The sequence below is a fragment of the Marmota monax genome, unplaced genomic scaffold (assembly GCF_021218885.2).
Source record: "Marmota monax isolate L192 unplaced genomic scaffold, Marmota_monax_Labrador192_F-V1.1 WCK01_AAM20220418_F8-fsc00186, whole genome shotgun sequence".
Classification (NCBI taxonomy): domain Eukaryota; kingdom Metazoa; phylum Chordata; class Mammalia; order Rodentia; family Sciuridae; genus Marmota; species Marmota monax.
Window position 1 is genome coordinate 415,463 of NW_026694725.1, and position 15,062 is coordinate 430,524.

General features: G+C 45.7%; 1 long non-coding RNA gene across 1 annotated transcript; it reads right to left on the minus strand.

Annotated features, from left to right (window-relative positions):
- Positions 1–3,772: 3,772 nt before the first annotated feature.
- Positions 3,773–12,201, minus strand: LOC124079028 (uncharacterized). The gene is made up of 3 exons (XR_006847121.2): positions 12,124–12,201; positions 8,936–9,069; positions 3,773–8,605 (listed from the first exon to the last, which is right to left on the minus strand). It is a non-coding gene; the product is annotated as an uncharacterized LOC124079028 (long non-coding RNA).
- Positions 12,202–15,062: the final 2,861 nt, after the last annotated feature.

A 15,062-nucleotide genomic window follows, 5' to 3' on the forward strand; every position in this document is an offset into this window, starting at 1 on the left:
TTGCACAGGTTCACACACATCCACTCACACACATTCACTCACATGGATATAGCTTTGGGGCCCCCAAAACTTTAGAAGGACAGAAAACTGGTCTACAGAAATAAAAAAGATCCTATCTACCTTGTGGAGTTATTATGAGAGTTAGGGATAGTGTAGGTGAAGATCTTGAAGTTGAGTGTATCCTGCTTGAGGTGGTTTTTGTCATTCATAATTCCAGAGTATCAGAATAAGTTATAGCTATAAAATATGTGAGAAACAAAATCAAGTCAAATTTGGACTGTCCTCAAGACAGTTCTTTTGAAAAACTGCATGCCCAAACTACGTTCTCTTTGCTAATTAAACTGGTGTACAGTGGAAAAAATATCCCAGGTTTCCCCAGGAAGGGCCGCTCATGTAAGTGGTCCATGCAGGTGTGTGGGGAAGGGGTTCTACCTGGTGTTCCTGGCTCTGCTGGACCAGGGAAGGTTGTTAAGAGCAGAAGGACTGGATCCTGTGGCCCCAGCCACACAGGAGAGGGACAAGGGAGGAATATTCCGACTCCCTACCCCAGATCTGACTATCTGGTCCCCAAGCCTTGTGGGAGGATCCATTCTGTCTTCAGTGAGTTGGGGGTAGATTACATCTGGCAGAATTTCCTGTTGTTGAGTAGAGAAAAACTTGGAGAAGCAAACAAACAAAATTGCTTCTTGAGCATTGTAAGCCCCTAGAGTTTTTTTAAGGCAGAGGACATTTTGATGAATTGTCAGATAACCACGGACATATAAGTGGCAATGCTTGGCTGAGATTGTGGCTCAATGGTAAAGCACTTGCCTTGCATGTGTGAGGCACTGGGTTCGATCCTCAGCACCACATATAAATGAATTAAATAAAGGTATTGTGTCCACCTACAATTAAAAAAATATATATTTTTTAAAAAAAGATGCATAGACCTAAACTCAAGAAGGAAGGTGTTGGCAGCAGAGTTGCAAGAAAACCACCTTCTCAACCCCAGGAATTTGAAAACTCAAGGGGGCAAATCCAGATGAGGGCACGTGACAAAATTGCACCAGGAGGGAGAGTGGCTCCTGGAATCACAGTCCCACTACAGTCCTAAGACAGAACTGCCCTCCATCCATCCCATGTTTGCCAACAACATGCAACCAAAACCTCAGAGTGATAGAATAGAACTGAGGCACTCAAATTCCTCCGATCCCTGCTCTTATTCAGAACATCACAAAACAGAAGACAGAGAACCAAGATGTCTAGCACCCAAACCCCTGGGCCCATTCTGCTTTTAAGGCTGGATTTTCAATGATTAATGACTCACAAATTAGAAATGACAAACAATAAAGGATAGGAAAATGTTACACTGTCTTCCAGTTCTTCTAGAATGCTAAAAGGCAATCCCCCTAATAGGCTCTAATTAAGTATAATTAACTGCTTACTGTGTGCCAGGTGGTCTGCTGGGCACGTCCAAATCAGAAAAGCACCATGTCCCCAGCTCCTCTAGGGGACTCAGTCTGGTGGGAAAGTCAGAGGGCATGGAGAAATCTTCTGTAGCACCAGGCAGTGATTGCCAGTGTGAGGCGATGGACCAGCCGGCCAGACTCAGCAGGCCCCTGCACCTGGAATAAAGGAGTTGGGAATCTGTCTTCTCCTGTGTTTCATTGCGTTGATTTCAGTAGGATAAATCTCAACTGGATGTGCAATGCTTCCAGACAGTAATGGCTTTTTAGGCATCAAGAGAGATGCAAGTGGGGAGGGGACATTCTTTCCCTCTTGATTCTTTGATCCAAGGGACCAAGGGCCATGATGCTTTTTTCTCCAGGGACTTCATGCTCATGACATTAGATAGCTCTGTGAATGGGGCATATGCACCTTACACTCATGCACATGGAGTAAAAGCTGGGGTGCTGCCCACCCCTGCCTCCTATAGGACCCCTGCCCTACTCTGTCCCCTAGCCAGTGGTATCTCTAAGGCCAAAGGGCCTTCCTGGACACTGCCAATGTTATGATGAGACTCTTTTCCTGATCACCTGTGCTCATCCTTGACATGGCCTCTGCTTTTCTCGTGATAACTGTACACAGCTCAGCCTCCTCTCTAGGGATAAGCCACTGGCCTTAAAGGAATGTCCCAAGGTTGCTTTGTGGCTCATCATCCTTCCTCTCTCTGTGACCCTCCCATAACCTTCCACACCTCATGTGAAAAAAAAAAATCTTCTTCCCTAAATCTCCCTGAGTGTGGAAGCATTGTTATTTAAAGGAATGAGCTCCAACTATGGGGGCAGATAAGCATCTGTTTAAGGTAAGGCTTGATCACCTGCCAGTTGTGTCATTCTGGGTAGATAACTTGACCTCTCTGAGTTTCTGCTTCTTCTTCGGTAAAATAGGATTGATGTGAACATTACAGGGCGACATGGCCAAAGCATCATGGCTTATCACAGGGGGCTGCAACCTTTAATACACTCCCACCTTCAGTTTTTGGTAAACATGTAGCTTGCACTAACATAAAGTTAATTTTGTTCATCAGTTGCCATTTTATGCATGTGTCTTATGAGCCAGCACTTGGCTGATCACGTTTAACAGGTACTGTCTCACTGAATCCTCCTGTGAGGTAGCTATTATTTTCAAGATTAAATAACTGAGGTTGGGGATGAGGAATGTGGACAGGGTTCTCTGAGGAGTCTTCCAGCTCCCTCCATCATCTCTCACATTTGCTCTGGGATTATTTGCTTATCTCACTACATCTGGTCTATCATACATATGTCCTCAGCACCAGCAGGCAGTGTGGGTTGGGGGTTGGGGATCAGGATGCACAGGAAGGAAGTGCATGGCCCCCTCCTCCAGGGGCTTGCAGTCTAGTTGGTGGAAAGGGAAAGGGAGAGAGAAAGAACTGCATGCACTTGGTTCTATTTCTGCTGGAGCCTCCTGTCCTCAGCACCCAGCCCAGGGCTGTGCCTGGCAAGCTGCTCATGCCAGTCACCTCTGCGGACAGCAGAAGGCAGCAAAGACTTGCAGAGAAGGAAATTATTCAGGGGCAGAACTAGGTCCTTGCATCTTGAGGTGGGATGTGTAGCTCTATCTGGGGCACTTCCAGAACACTCGTTGCATGGTGGGTCTACCTGTCAATGAGGGCTATTTCTCTAGGTACAAATCTTTAAGTTATGACGAATGCAGGAAAAGTGAAAAGTCACAACCCTGGCTCTCAGGAGTACAGAGTCCAGGAAAGCCACGAATGTCAGGAAGAAACTGTACAAAGCTCCAGGAATTAAAGGAAATGGGCCGAAAGTCCAGGGAGAACCTAAAGGAGCCTTTTCAAAATTAGGGGCATGATGAATAGAAGGGAGAACGAAGAGGGGGCTGGCCTGAGGGCAAAACTGATACCTGACTATATCTGCAAGAGTCTGGTAGGTCTGTTAAGTGACCTGGAGGATCCTAGTACAGAGGCAAGTGATGGTTTGAAGGACTGTCACATGGGCTCTGGGCCTGAATTTGAGTCCTAACAGTTAGTGATGGCTGCCCAGCCATGGATACGGCTCAGCCTCTGTCTCCTGTCCTTGGCAGTGAGATACCTACCATGAGGGTCGTGGTGAGAAAGGGAGTCTGCTTCAGGACAACATCTGCCATTGCTGGAGCTGGGGATCTGGTCAGGTTTGGTTTTTCTCTCACGTGGCCTGACCCTGTTCTATTAGGAAGTATGTAGATTTCTTCTGGAGGAAAAAAAAAACACAATGAGCTAACTTTATATTCTTTTCTTTTATTGAAAAAGTTAAACAATCCTTTTCAAGTGGGCACCTCACATTTCTCATGGTAAACAAGGCTCATAGAAGCCCATCAACTTGCTCCCATCCCACATCCACCAGAAGTTGAGCCTCCAGAGGCTGCAATGCAGCAGGAGACCCGGGGTTTGCTCCTGAGTATGCCTGAGAAGCACCTGCACTCTGTGAGGGCAGCGTCTCTGGACCTGCCCAGAGGAAGTCAGGTGGAACAGGGCCAGGATGGGGGCTGGCACTTCAAGGTGCTGGAATTCTCCAGGTCTTCTGACATAGGTGGCCCGAGTCCATTATGAGATCGTTGGCCCTAAACCCCACAGGCTCCTTTCCCTCTCACGACACAGAGCATCCTTCACAATGCTGTCTTTATCTGCCCTGCTCAAGCCTCTGACCCAGGCGCAGTCTAGGCACAGTCTGCTCTGGCCACTAGACTGTGCCAGACTGTCTGCTAGACAGTCACTGCCATGGGCAGCCCACAGAGGAGGCCCAAGCACATGAACATCCTGCACTTCGAGAGATGACCACTTGGAGGGCTGGTGACGATGCAGGTGCCCTGGGCCTTGCTCTCCTCTCCTCTCCCTCCCCTGTGGCTGGGTGCATGAGGCAATGGGAGCCTGTGTCCCCTGCTGCCCTGGAACTTCTCTGCTGAGTCTGACTTTCTCTGTGCTTTCAGCTCTGGGGCTTTAATCTCCCTCTCTCCTTTGGGTCTCCCAGTCTCTTCCCCCTGGAGCTCTCTCACGCTTTCTCCCAACATCCTATCTGATCTCACCCCACTGAGCTCCCCAGCATCCCGCCTGCCAGAATGGAGCTGGGAGGCAGTGACTAATGTGCTTGGAGGTGAGTCATCCGCTAAATATAAAATCCCACTCACATCCCTGGATGCAAAAGATTCCAAGGCTCCGCATCCTTCCCCCAACTCCATCTTTCCTCAGGGGGCCGAGAGTTTACTCGCGAACAGAAAATAAATAAATACCACGGAGCAGCGACAGCAGCAGCATCGTTGCCCTTCAGCTCTCCCTCTTGCAGGTCTCCCCAGGCAGCAAATTCTCCAGTCCCTGGTTTCTCCAGCTGTCCTGGGAGGAAGCAGCAGAGTGAGAAAGACAGTGACCCCTAAGCCCTGCGGAGTGAGTAAGGAGGCAAGATTCGTCTTCAGGATTTCCCCTTCTCCCCTTTTTGATCAGGTGACCCCAAACTGCCCATTCTCCTGTGGAGGGAACCAACCCTTTAAACACGCTTATATAAGCAGGCACCAGGCAGCACTTGAACATGGATGGTGGGATGATGGGTTTCAGGTGCAGACCCTACTTGTGGACAGGTGCCTCCTTTAGTATCATTGATTCCTCCCAATAGCCTCCCAATAGCTGGCTTCTTTATTGGGGCCGACTGCTGGGGTCTTTTGTTTCCCTTGGAGTTAGGATCCTTTATATGCATGTGTAGACACATCCCTACACCTACCCCTATGTTCACACCTACCTAGACATACCGTGTCTATGCCCACACGCACGTCTACACCAGCCTATGTGTATTTAATAGTTGGCATTTACTTGGTGTCACAGTGTCATGGTGTCCTTTACTGGATTCACACCTTACATGGATTGTGTCCGTTCACTTTCTGCATCTTGTGAGATAGAGTCTATCACTATCCTCAATTTATAGGAAGCCAAAGTTCAGAAAGGTAAAAGCAATTGTCCAAAAGTTCACTGAGAACCAGGATTTGAACCAGGGCTATATACTTTACCTCCAGGCTAAACTGGTAGCCTTCAAACATTTTGTGATGCTGATCCATTGACGCAGAGGGCACACACCCGTGTACATGTGAGTGAATATACACGTGTGTCCATGTGCCCACATGTGCATACATGTGAAACACATGCTTTGGGAAATAACACTTATCCTGACTTCTAATTTCATCTACCCCATTCTATTCTATTCTATTCTACTCTGTCTTTTCCATTCTGTTTTCATTTTATTTTAAATATTTTAGTGCCCACCAGTGGAAAACACGGGCAAAATCATACCTAAACTGTACTAATCACTCCATTGGACAGTACGTGGAGAGCAGATTTCTATCCTAGGATTTGGAACTAATTTCCTCTGATGGCTTTAGGCAAGTGTCTTCACTTCTCTGGGCTTTGTCTTCCTAAAATCTGTTTATAATGGAGTTTTACTATGTGACCCTGGAGGCTGGGCTTATACCTTCCTGCAACAGTTATAAGTCCTTTGCTTCCATGAGTGATACTCTGAAGGTCTCTCTTTGGGGAAGACTTAGGTCAATTGACTTCCCCCAGCCTCATGCTTCATGAGTACATACCTGCACACACATGTGATCTAGGAGACAAACACCGACGGAGGGTTTGGAACGTATTCCCTCTTCCTTCTACAGCGCCCTCAATCATTTCATGCAGAACAGAATGGCAATACATTTTTCATCTTTTAGGGATTTGCTCTGATGTGGAATGGCACATTTTATCATGTAAAATGTTAATTTGATTCCTCTCCCCAGCTTTTTATTTGTCTGCCTCTTTATGTCCTTCCTTTCTCATGCTTTTTGGAAGGGAGAGGAAAGACCACTTCAGTGGAGGTCAGGAGATGGAGGTGGCAGTAAAGGGAGACAGAAAAGGACAGAGGGGAATTGACAGGTCAGAAGAGTGTGTCTGGGCAGAGCAGGATTAGGCTCTGTCTCTTCTCCGCCTCTGAGTCCTGTGTAACTTGAGCCTGGCCCCTGCCCTGTCCAGGTGTGCATGGGATATGAGGGACTTAAACAAGTCCTCATCCCACCTAAACATTCTAGGGTGAGGAGGTTTATGCACCTGAGGCAGGGAGGAGAGAGAACAAGACCTTGGGTGAGCTCACACTCTAAGAAATCCCTGAGGATGAGAATCGCTTAAGTTTTCATAACTCAAGGAACCTGCCATTGTTTCCTTGGATGCATTCAAAGTGTGCTTGTCAAGTGTTGAAGAGTTTCAAAGTAGCCTGTCATAGGAGGGGTCATTTTGTGGACAACTTACATACCAATGCTAAATGTCATAGAATCACTTGAGCAGGTCACCCATGGGCATTTCCTGTTGCTGAAGATGAGGCTCCTTAAGAGAAATGGTTTGCTTAGGTCTCACAGCTTACCAGTGATTCAGGCCTATAGGTGTCCATTATTTCCACAGATCCCAGACCTGGAGATTGGTTGGCCCTCTTTCTCTCTGACTTTGGGTTGAAGAAGTGTAGAGCTTGTATGCTTCATCAAAACTCCATGCATCCCAGGTATAACTCTGGGCCAGGCAAATATGTTTCACCCCTAGAACTCGGTTTATTAGTCATCTTTTCGTTGCCAGAATGAAATACCTGAGGAAGACTAACTTTATAAAGAAGAGAGGTTTATTAAACTCACAGTTTTAGAGTTGAAAGTCTAAGCAGCACAAAGCAGGCTCTGGTGAAGTCCCCTTGGCAGGCCATGGGAGCATATGTGGGGTGGGGGAGGGGAGGATCACATCTCAAAACGAGCCAGAGGTAGGATGGGGGTCATGCTCAGCTTTTATAACAATCCTCTCACAAGTACTAATCAGACAGTGAGTACATCCAGAAATTAATTAAAAACAAACTATGGGTAAATGGCAGAAAGATCAATATAGGGAAGGGAGCCAGGGGTGGGGTGGAGAGAGAAGGAAAAGAAGAGGTACTGGCATCGGAATTAGAAAAAGATATATTCCATGCTTTTGTAATTATGTCAAAATGGATTCTATTGTCATGTATAATTAAAAAGAATCAATGGGGAAAAACTAATCAGAATTCCATGAGAGATCCCTTAATCACTTTTGACCCAGGACCTCCCACTAGGCCCCTCTCAACACGGTCACCCTGGGGACTGAGTTTCCAACACAGGAACCCTTGGAGGAACAACATCCACCTCACAGCCCTGGCTCTCCACAGCACAGCCCCAGGGCCCCCTGGTGAGGGAGCTGATGTCCAGCCCCCGTGAAGACGCCCAGGTTCTGCTGTGAGCTCCCTTCCCCTGTCTGGAACCCCTCTCATGGTATCAGGCCTGGTGCTCTTGCCCTCCATGACCTCTGGGGTAGACAGAGTTCCGGTGGCAGTGGTCTGGAGCTTTGGGTCACAAAGTGTTTTAGTCAGTTTTTTTTTTTTTTTCTGCTGTGACAAAGACCCTGACCAGAACAATTGTAGAGGAGGAAAAGTTTACTTGGAGGCTCGCCGTTTTAGAGGTCTCAGTCCAGAACACTAGGTTCCATTCCATTCGGGGCTCCAGGCGAGGCTGACCATCAAGGCACAAGAGTAGGGCAGAGGGAAGCAGCTCCCACGATGACCAGGAAGCAGAGAGAGCAAGGTCTCCACTCTCCAGATACAAATATATACCCAAAGACACGCCCTCCAGTTCCCACCTCCTCTAGACACCCCGCCTGCCTCTAGTTCCCACTCAGTGAATCCCACCAGGGGATTAACTCACTGACTGGGTTAAGGCTCTCACCACCCAGTCATTTCCCTCTGAACCCTCTCACACTGCCTCACCTGAGAGCCTTTGGGGGACACCTCACATCCAAGCCAAAACACACGGGAAGCAGAATACCTTTCATCTGTGTCTAGACCCTTCTGTGCTCCAGCCCCATCAGAAGCTACCCGAAGCTTAGTTTTCTAATTGGCTACTGATTTCATATGCTGAAGGGCCTTCAAGGGGTCACCCTGATGGCTCTACCCAGAGAAGACCAGACCTGTTCAGTGGCCACAGCCTCCGAGGGCACAGGAGGATGAGATGCTGCGGCCTCTGCGGTCCTGTTCCCATCTGCATTCTGTTCCCCTCTTCCTCACAGCAGGGGCTGGTGCTGCCTCTGTCAGGGTCAGAGAATCCTCTGGCAAGAGAAGGAGGATCACAGATTGTCACACTTGGGAGCAACAACAGCCTGCACCTGTGGAGGTCCTGAGCGCTGCTGTGTCGGGGGCACCCACTACGTGTCAGCAACTTTTGGGGGACACCTCCCACCCGAGCCTTTACACAAAGGAAAATTTTGTGTTAAAATTTAAAATTAAAACCCATCCTTAAAGTGCAGTAACCTCTGTCTCAGGAGCAAGACCCAGACCTGAGAAGTGGGATACCTGTGTGCTCCTGTCCATCTGATCCGTGATGAACTGATCTTCTCTCTCCCAGTTAATTAGGGAGAATAGGGCTGGGACCTGCTTACCTCTGTGATCAGGAGGACACTTGGAGATCTCTGAGTGCCTTAGAGGAAGGAGAATCAACTGAAGAAAGCTTTCCTACAGGTGCAGTAGGAGAAGCAGTGGTGCTGGCTTGAGCAGGCAGGGGTCCGAGCACCTACTTCAGGTAAAGAAATCCATGTTTTCTTATGCAGGAGAGATGCCTGTCGGTTAATGGGGCAGGAGGACACGGTCCCTTGCAATCTGGCCCTTCCCCATGTGAGCCCATGGGAAGGGAACTGGCACAGGGAGATGGAGCCCCATCGCCACCTTGTCTCCTGGAAACATAAACCTGGCTCTCAGAAAGTGAGGACTCTGTGGCTCCAGGTGCCCTGTCACTTTCTCCCACCAGGAGCCCATGGTGGACATGGGGGACATTTCCTCAGACAGTCCCGTCCCAATATTGAGGTCACTCATAGCTACCAAGTGGAAAGAACATGTCCCAGCATGACCCTTGCTGACCTAAGCTTTGTGCTGCTGCTCTTCCCATCCAGGGGCCCAGCTGCCCGCGCCCCTGGCCTCACCCCTGCCTAGCATGGGGCCAGCGCTCGGCTGATTCTGTTTGTTTCCTGGAATCAAAATGAGTAGGGGTATATTTTTCCATCTTCTAAGATCTTCTCTCTAGCAGTCAGAGAAATGCAAATCAAAACCACCCTAAGATACCATCTCACTCCAGTAAGATTGGCAGCCATTATGAAGTCAAACAACAACAAGTGCTGGTGAGGATGTGGGGAAAAGGGTACACTTGTACATTGCTGGTGGGACTGCAAACTGGTGCAGCCAATCTGGAAAACAGTATGGAGACTCCTGGGAAAGCTGGGAATGGAACCACCATTTGACCCAGCTATTGCCCTTCTTGGACTTTTCCCAGAAGACCTTAAAAGAGCGTACTACAGGGATACTGCTACATCGATGTTCATAGCAGCACAATTCACAATTGCTAGACTGTGGAACCAACCCTGATGCCCTTCAATAGATGAATGGATAAAAAAAATGTGGCATTTATACACCATGGAGTATTACACAGCACTAAAAAATGACAAAATCATAGAATTTGCAGGGAAATGGATGGCACTAGAGCAGATTATGCTTAGTGAAGCTAGCCAATCCCTAAAAAACAAATACCAAATGTCTTCTTTGATATAATGAGAGCAACTAAGAACAGAGCAGGGAGGAAGAGCAGGAAGAAAAGATTAACATTAAACAGATACATGAGGTGGGATGGAAAGGGAGAGAAAAGGGAAATTGCATGGTAATGGAGGGAGACCCTCATTGTTATACAAAATTACATATAAGAGGTTGTGAGGGGAATGGGAAAATAAACAAGGAGAGATATGAATTACAGTGGATGGGGTAGAGAGAGAAGATGGGAGGGGAGGGAGGGGGGATGGTAGAGGATAGGAAAGGTAGCAGAATACAACAGTTACTAATAGGGCATTATGTAAAAATGTGGATGTGTAACCGATGTGATTCTGCAATCTGTATTTGGGGTAAAATTGGGAGTTCATAACCAACTGGAATCTAATGTATGAAATATGATATGTCAAGAGCTTTATAATGTTTTGAACAACCAATAAAAAAAATTAAAAAAAAAATAAATAAATAAAAAAAAAAACCCAAAATGAGTAGGGGTTGAGGAGGAAAGGAAAAGGAAAATACTTAGCATTTTATTCTATAAAAACTCATGTTCACCGGGTGGAGTGCTGCACTCCTGTAATCCCAGAGGCTCAGGAGGCTGAGTATCATGAGTTCAAAGCCAGACTCAGCAAAAGCCAGGTGCTAAGCAACTCAGTGAGACCCTGTCTCTAAATAAAATACAAAATAGGGGGGCTGGGGTTGTGGATCAGTGGTAGAGGGCTCACCTAGCATGTGTGAGGCCCTGGGTTCGGTCCTCAGTACCACATAAAAATAAATAAATAAAGATATTGTGTCCAACTACAACTAAAAAAATAAATATTAAAAAAAATTTTGAAAACTTAAAAAAAAATACAAAATAGGGCTGGGGATGTGGCTTCTTGGTCAAGTGCCCCTGAGTTCGATCCCTAGTACCCTGCCCCTACCACCGTAATAAAACACAAAAAAACAAAAAACTAAAAAACTCCAAAAAGCCTTCATGTTCTATCAAAATCCTTGAAAAAAACTCAGAATTTACACCCTTCTTTTTTTAGGCCCACAGTTTGGTTTTCTTTATGTCTCTAACCTTTTCATTCGAGGCCTGAGTGGAGCAGGCTAATTGGCATCTTGAAGACCGGGTGAAGGGTAGTGGAGGTGACTGCCTCCCACCATACACAGGAGGAACCAGAGTAAGAAACAGAGAAGTCCTGAGCATGTCTAGTGCCCCTGGGACTCAGGAGATGGACGGCATGTGTTCTCCTCCATTGCTTGACCCCCAGTTAAAAAAAAAAAAAAATCACTAGATTTTATTGCTTGTGAGTGGTCAGCCCTGGGCAGGGCACTTTCCCTGCCCACTCCTGTTTCCTTGACTTTCCTTATTTCCTTGATTAAGTCGCCCACCTCTGCTGACTTTCTGTGAGAAACACATGAGGTTTGAGGGATGTTTAGGGGTCAACCAGGTTCTCCCCTGGGGTTCCACTACCTTCCCCAGACCACCAGAGTTTGCTCATTTCCAAAGCCTTGGTCTCCTCTTGATTGGCAGTCCTACGGGGGGCAGGGCAGAACCTGTGAAACCAGCCTGCCCTGTGCTGGAGGCCTGGCTTGGTCCCATGTCAGCTGTGAGTCTCTGGACTAGTTTCCTAGCCAGTCTGACCCTCAGTTTCCTGATGTGAAAATTTGGAATAATGATTCTCACCTCCCAGAGGTGCCTGGAGGATCGGCTGAGATGGGACAAGGATACAAACACCAGCTCAGCTTGGCCCTGGCCCCGCCTATCCTGACCCCCACCCACTCATGGGCCCCCAAAGGGGTCCTTTTCCTTCTGTTCCACTGCTCAGGCCTGTTGCTACTCCTTGGCAATTTTCTAGTAAGGAATCCTTGCCTCTTTCACTGTGGGGAGTGAAATGGAGGAACAGATCCCAAGCCTTTCTTCCCCAAAGGTGACATGACTTGGGATCCCCACTGCAGGGACAGCAGAAAAAGGGAGCCCACTCTAGTTTCACCCTTCGCACTCAGCATGAGCATACAGGACTTGCATTTATGACCTTTCTGCACCTCTTACCTCTATGGTGACCTGTGAGGTAGACGGATCCTGACAGAGCCATTTAGTATTCTGTTCAGCCCAGACACCCAAGGTGACTTTGTAGGCGGCGCCAAACCAACTGGTGTTGTCTGAACACGCGACACATCTGCCCCCTAGTGGCCATAGATGGAAAGGCATTGGCTGCTCCCAGCTAAGCTTGTTAAGACTGAATGATGGCAAGTGTGTGTGTGTGTGTGTGTGTGTGTGTGTGTGTGTGTGTGTAGGGGGCTGGGTGACATGAACATTCACCAGGATAGATCTTATATGGTGGGAGGGAGGGTTGTTACCTGAATTCCCAGCAGCATGACCCAGCACAAATCCAAGGTAAGACAATAAATAGAGTCATCACCTGGATTCATTCAATCAGCAAGCTTTACTGGAGTGTCTACCAAGTATGTGTGGTTCTAGGTAGTGGGATCATGTGGGTGATCATGTCAGGCAATAGGAGTGGGTCTCAGCAAGATGGTGATGATGACTTTGCAGCACTCTTTCCGTCACTGAAACATGAATTTGAACAATCATCCAGGCACAGAAATTCCTTCACAAGAGCTAAAAATCCAGGTGAGGGATTACAGGACCTGGATAGGAAGAGACACATTGAAAAGGAAGGGAAGTTGGGTTCACATTATCTTGTAACCTCTCCATAGCTTGTGCCATTCAGTGTGGAGAGAGGTGCCCTGCGTGTGGGGGAAGGAGAGCCCCAGTCAGTCCCAGTGCTGGACAGTTCCTGCTGATCCAGCCTCAGGAGTTTGACAGAAGGGCTGAGTGGATATTTAAAAAGCAGGATCCAACAGTATGGTTCCTACAAGAGACTCACTTCAGTCTTGAGGATACACAACTGGCTGAAAGCGAAGAAATGGAAAAGGATGTTCCAAGGAAATAGTAACCAAAAGAGAGCAGAAGTGAGTGCACTTACATTGGAGAAAACAGACTTTAAGACAAAAACTGTGCAAGAGAAAAAAAAAGTCATTATAGAATGATAAAGTCATAAATATATGTGCCCAACATTGGAGTCACTAAATATATAAAGAATATATTAGCAGAATAGAATAATAATAATAATAATAATAAGAAGAAGAATAATAGCAATAATAATAGGAGACCTCAACTCTCCAGTTTCAATAATGGATAGAATATCCAGACAGAAAATCAATAAAGAAAGCATGGAGTTAACATTAGATCAAATGGACCTAGCAGACTCAGAGCGTTCTATTCAACCACAGCAGAACACATATTCTTTTCTAGTGCACACAGAACATTCTCCAGGATAGATCATATATGAGACCACAAAACAATTCTTAACCCATTTAGGAAGATTGAAATCCTATCACGTATTTTTCCCAACCACATTGGAATGAAACTAGAAGTCAATAATGGCAGAAAAGTTCAAGTCCACAAACGTGGAAATCAAAAGATGTCCTTTTGGACAACCAGTGGGGCAAAGAAGAAATCAAAAGGAGGTCTGGGGGTGTGGCTCAGGGATGGCGCTTGACTAGTGAGGACAGGGTTTGATTCTAAGCACTGCACATCCAAAGATAAATAGGTAAATAATTTAAAAAGGGAAATCAAAAGGGGAATAAAAATGATATTTTAAGACAAAGAAAATAAAAACAGAACACACCAAAACTTATGAGATGCAACAAAAGCATTTCTAAGAAGGAAATTTGTAATGATCATGTTAAGAAAAAGAAAGATCACTAACAAGCAACTTAATCATACACCTACAGAAACAAGGAAAAAGAGAAAAACCAAGCCCAAAGTTAGCAGAAGGAAGGAAATAATAAATATCAGAAAAGAGAAAATTGAAAAAACTAGAAAACAATGGGAAAGAACAATGAAGCTAAGATTTGGTTGTTTGAAAAGATAAAGGAAGTAGATGAAACTTTAGCTAGCCTAAGAATAAAAGGGAGAAGTCCCGAGTAAATAAAACACTTAGGAATAAATTTAACCAAGGAAGTGAAGGATCTGTATTCTGAAAATTATTATAAAACACAAATGGGAAAGTGTCCTGTGTCATTGGAAGTAATAATACCATGAAAACTGTCTCCATCACCCAAAGTGATCTACAGATCCAATGGGATTACATCAAACTAAAAAAAAATTCTGCACAGAAAAAAAAATAAACAACAACAAAACAAAATTAAAAAAAAAACAACCAACAGAGTGAAAGAGACAACCTGAAAAATAAAGGAAAATATTTCTAAAGCGGACGTTTAATAATGGGTTAGTATCTAAAATATAAAAGGAATGAAACAACTCAATAGTAAGAAAACATAATCTGATTAAAAATTGAGCACAGAACCTTATTAGATATTTCTCAAAAGAAGACCTACAGTAGCCAAGAGATCAATGAACAACAACAACAAAAAGGTCAACATCACTAATCATCAGAGATTTGCAAATCAAAACCACATGAGTTATCACCTCCCATCTACGAGAATGGCCATCATCAAAGACAGAAACTAACAAAATTGGAGTGGACACAGAGAGAAGGGAACCCTTGGGTCCTGTTGGTGAGAATGCAAATTGGTACAACTATCATGGAGAACACTATGGAGTTTCTTCAAAAGATTAAAGCCAGAACTATCATATGATCCACAATCCAATTTTAGGTTTATAGCCAAAGGAAATGATGACAAAGAGAGATGTCCACTCCTATGTCCTTTGCAGCTTTATTCATATTAGTGAAGATATGGAATCAACCGAGTGTCCATCAATAGATGAAAGGATTAAGACAGTGTTGTGTGCATGGTGTGTGTGTGTGTATCTGTGTGTGTGTGTGTGTGTGTACATACAATGGAATATTTTTCAGTCTTAAAAAGAAGGGACATACTGACACTCGATACAACATGGATGGACTTTGAGGACATTTGCTAAGTGAAATAAGCCAGGTATTAAAGGGTAAGCACCATGTGGTT